Genomic DNA, 4,849 nt, shown 5'->3' on the forward strand with positions numbered 1-4,849 from the left:
CATGTTTGGAGCTCTCTTGCAAAGTCCAAACGGTCAGTTCGTTGCAGTTCAAGGAGACGAGGCCTTTGAAGATGGTTTTTTTTTGTTTTTGAAGCCCTTCAGTCTCAGATGCCACCAGTAATGGCCTTAATTTGGGTCAAGGATCGTCCAGTGTCTTGACGGATAGCCAATTGGATCCTCCAGTTCAGTGCTGGTGAAATTTTTGGGGGTCTTCCACTAGACTTTTTTGTTTCATAACCCTCAGGATCATTTAGGAAATTGTCGTACTACGTCTTACTTCAGCATCGCTGCTAGAGTGAGACGCACTGCTTATGCAGTTCAACAACATGACCACGTTCAAAACGGGAACGTTTTTTTGCCTTTGCCATCAGAACGTCATGACTGTGTGACTACCGGACATAAGATAACGAATAATCCACAATTTAACACAGAGTTGGCCTTTTAAAGGAATGTGGTCCTAAACTTTTGAGCAGCTGTAAAACAGCCTGATTCAGTCTAAGCATTGTTTTCAATAAATTGCCTAAAAAAACCCTGTTTTGTCTCACTCCAATTTCTTCTTGTTATCTGATGAAGCTCTACTTGGAACCTTGTTAGATAACAAGGTGTGTCAACACAGAGCAATTCGCTTGTTGTAGGAAGCAGTCCATTTAATAAACAAGACATAGTTCAGTAACTTTCTATTTATTTCAAACCAACCTACATTGACATAGATATTTACAAAACATGAAGGTCAAAGCTAAATGAAATTAATGCAAAATAAAAAAAAAATACATCAACATAAGAAAAATGGGTCATGAAGAAATAGATACAGATACAAGAATATCTAGAAACATATCACAACATCAGAAAAAAGAAAAGTTCCACAATGAAAAAACGAATTCATAGATGAAAATCCTTTAGTGAGCTAAACACACTTCCAGCAACATCAGAAAGAACATATATATAGTGTAAAGCCCTACCCCACCCCCCTTCCAAGTCAACAAATACATTAATTTGTTTTGTTTGGGTTTTTTTTACCAACTAAGATCCTCATGAGCCGTTAAGATGAATTGGTTACCGTGGCGGGGAAGGCGGAGGCACCTGCACGGCATTGTAATAACGCCACGCCACGCCAGCTTAGTGATGTGTGTGGCTGGCAGCTGGGATGCTGCAGCCGTGAAAGTGTGTGAACAGCAACCGGTTAGTAAAGTAAGATGTCTCAGAATGCAGAATTATGGTCGGATCATGCCTACTGCCTGCCACAGTGGTGTCGAAACCAAGGAAGCGGCATGGCGGAACTGCGACCAGGCCAGTGGCTGGCCTGGTCGCCCAAATGGTGGCTGAGCTGGCGGCCACATAGCGGGAGCAGGCGGTGGTGTCACGCCACCAGCAGAAAGAACTCTGGGACTGGATAAAGCACGGCACGCAAAGGATTGTGTTTCTGGCAGCTCTGATCCGGTCCTGCCTGCCACTACCACCACCCCCACCAGCGTTCCCCGGCAGCGGGCGAGTTGGTGGGGTCCAGACCAATCCGGCACCCATGATCTAAGTCTACCAAAACATCTTGACCGAGAATCTGTTCATGATCTCAAGCTGAACTACACTTCGTTTCTGCAGCATGACAGTGATTCAAAACACAGCAGCAAGGTGTGTTTGGAGCTCAGTCTGGGAGGACTTCTTTTTTTCTCCTTGTCTTTCCTCATGTTGTGCATTTTCCATTGTTATACCTCTCTGAACTGTATTCCCCATGTGATGTTTGTGTAATGTATGGTGGGTAAGATGGGTAATATGGGGCCAACCTTTGGGATCAATGAAGTTTTATTGAATTGAATTGAACAAGATCATAAGATAAACTAAAGACAAGACTTCGATTGCCTGGAGCAAGAGACAGATATGTGGAATGGAGGAAGGAAGCAAGAGACAAAGCAAGATCTAAGATGATTTTTGGAGTGGCCTAGTCAAAGTGCTGACCTGAGTCCCATTGATATTTGGTTTCATGACCTTAAAAAGGTGCCTCCAATGTGGCTGATGTACAGCAATTCTGCAAAGATGAGTGGGCCAGAATTCCTCCACTGCACTGTCAAGATTCAGTCTCAGTTGCAAGTTTTCACAACTGGAACTGTTTCACACCACTATTTACAATAGTTACAGACTGGTGTCATCAAAGCTGCTTTGCATATTTTAGAACCTATAGATGGAAACTATATATGGTTGTGGGCTTCACTGAAGATGTATATTTGACCTGTTACTGTTCAGACATAAAGAAATATAGTAAGGAATTTATTAAAAGACATTTGGAGTAGTTATGTTTGGCAAATTGATATAAGACACACACACACATGCACATTACACACACACACACACGCACATTACACACACACACACACACACACACACACACACACACACACCTATATATACATAGATAGCTAGATAAGACTTTTTTTCGTACTCAGGACAGTACATAGTTATTCAAATATTGATGATACAGAAAACTCAAATAGCTAGCTCAAAGAAATCCTCTGTTACCACAAATTCAAAGTAGGCAGTGAAGATGAGTGTCACTTATTTGAAAACTGATTTTTTTCAGCCATCATTTCAGGTTATTCAATTGAGAACCTTAAGAATTATGAATCAGAACTAGCAAAGTAAAGAAAGCCACTCACACCACAGGGAGAACAAACAGAAAGGCCCCAGCAAGGGTTTGAACCAGGAACCTTTTTCATGTGAAATGACAGTGAACAGTGTGCCACCATGCTGCCCTTACTAATGCATGAACACTGCTGTCTAAACTTTAATTCTGCACTGATGTTCCTTAAAGCAGTCAGATAAACAGTGAGAACTTCATGGTCTGAAGTTCTACAGCTTATCGTGAACAAGTGTCACCAACACCTGACAAACTTACTTTACTGTGATTTTTAAAGTCACTCTAGATGTACCTGAAATTGATGACAGAGACCAAAACCTGCAGGCCGAGATCGACAACTTTTTATTCCTTTTAAACAAAACGTGACCAACACAATTATATCACATGAAATTAAAGAATTTGGCGTTTGAAGTACACTGTTCTACGTCTGTCTATTAAGAAGGGAGTAATACATATACTGTTTCCACCTGTTCCTTTCAATACATTACACTGAGATAAACATATTGATTTGGTCATATAGAAATATATACAGATACAAGAATATGTAGGAACATATCACAACATCAGAAAAAAGAAAAGTTCCACAATAAAAAAACATTCATGGATAGGATTAATACTATGTACATCTATTAGAAAAACAAATTAAAAATTAGCATTGTAATTATTTATTTTTGTCTATATAACTATTAATAAAATGCGAGTACAAAAAAGTACATTTCTAACACAATTTAAAATGCAAGAGTCAAATGTCTCTAGCTATTAATCCACCTCAAGAGCCTTTAAATCAGTACAGATGTTTTCGTCCTCTGCAGGTTCTGTTGTCCTTGTTCCTGTATCCCATTTTTCCACAAGTGAAAATTACTACAGAATAAACCAATGAGTCTTCATCTGTCTGAGGAAACAGAAAAATGTGGATACTTATTTAGACAGGGAGACATTAAAACATACAAAAAGCTTGAAGAGATTTTTTTTCATAACTACCTGCAGAATTTCCTGATCTCCTTTTTCTGTCACATTTGTTCGTAAAGCGACTGCATCTGATAAATAAATCCACAACATTAATGTGAGTCCAATTTTGTTGAATATTGTTTGGTAAATTAATGTATGATTGACTTTGCATACCATTGCAACCCACACATGAGCTATTGTTCTTGACTGAATAGATTAGAGAGGCTATAACAATCAGGGTTACAGCCAAAGCAACACATAACAGATAGAGAAGTGCATTGTCCTTCATTGAATTAGTCTTGTTGACTGCTGAAATAAAACAAAAGAAAATGAATTATGTTAGCAATGATTAAGTGTTGTCAGATATATTTTTTATATAGATTGATTTAGCATTACAGAATATTAGGTAAAAAACTAGAATCTAATCAAATGGACAAATATTCCAATTTTCCCCATTGCATAAAAACATGATTCAGTTACCGTCAGTATCGGCTTTTGTTTTATTTCGAGAAAAAGACTCCACACATGTGGCCACAGCACAGTAATACATCTGTGAATCAGAAGAGCTGGAGTTTCTGAAGTAGCTGTAGAAACATGTTTTTGTTGAGAGTCCCTCTGAGTTCCTTTCATATTCATCTCCACCATTTACATGAGCACAATTAGAATCCAAGTGAGATTGATGTGGTTCTGCACTCAAACAGAACACGTTGTCATCTACTGGACATGTTTTATTCAGGAAGTCATGAAAGACCGAACACTGGAGAGTTACTGTGTGTTCCTGATGGACAGGATCAGATGGAGGAGTTGTAGTGAAAGGAGGCTCTGGTCCTACAAAAATGAAACAAAATTATGTGAAAAATTCACTTGTTATTTTAAAGACCAATTTAAATAGAAAAGGGAAAAAGAAAGAAAAGCTTGTGAAAACTTGACTAAAATAAATGCCATATATGCCTCTGTTCATCAATATAGAAACAACCTATGTAATTTCAGAAGAAAATGTTTTTCTATTCTTACCTTCAACTTTTAAGTAGGTTCCATTCAAAAATGTTAGTTCTCGATTTGATGTTTTCATACAGATGTAAACTCCTGTATCACTCTGCTGTGCTTTTGTAATATACAGATCAAATATTCCAGGATCTGTTACAGTTCTAATGCGCTGATCAGCACTCTGAGAGCTAAATGATCTTCCTAAGATTTTAGGAAAGTCTCCAGAAACAAGCTTGATCCAAAACAAGGTTCCTACATCTCTACGGGGGCATGTCAGGTTAATATTCT

General features: G+C 38.5%; 1 pseudogene; it reads right to left on the bottom strand.

Annotated features, from left to right (window-relative positions):
- Positions 1 to 3,385: 3,385 nt before the first annotated feature.
- Positions 3,386 to 4,646, bottom strand: LOC146581520 (uncharacterized; annotated as a pseudogene).
- Between the last annotated feature and the right edge of the window lie 203 nt (positions 4,647 to 4,849).

The sequence above is a fragment of the Mchenga conophoros genome, linkage group LG2, assembly GCF_057382185.1.
Source record: "Mchenga conophoros isolate Kocher_MC1m ecotype Shallow Benthic linkage group LG2, M_conophoros_male_GT1.1, whole genome shotgun sequence".
Lineage (NCBI taxonomy): Eukaryota > Metazoa > Chordata > Actinopteri > Cichliformes > Cichlidae > Mchenga > Mchenga conophoros.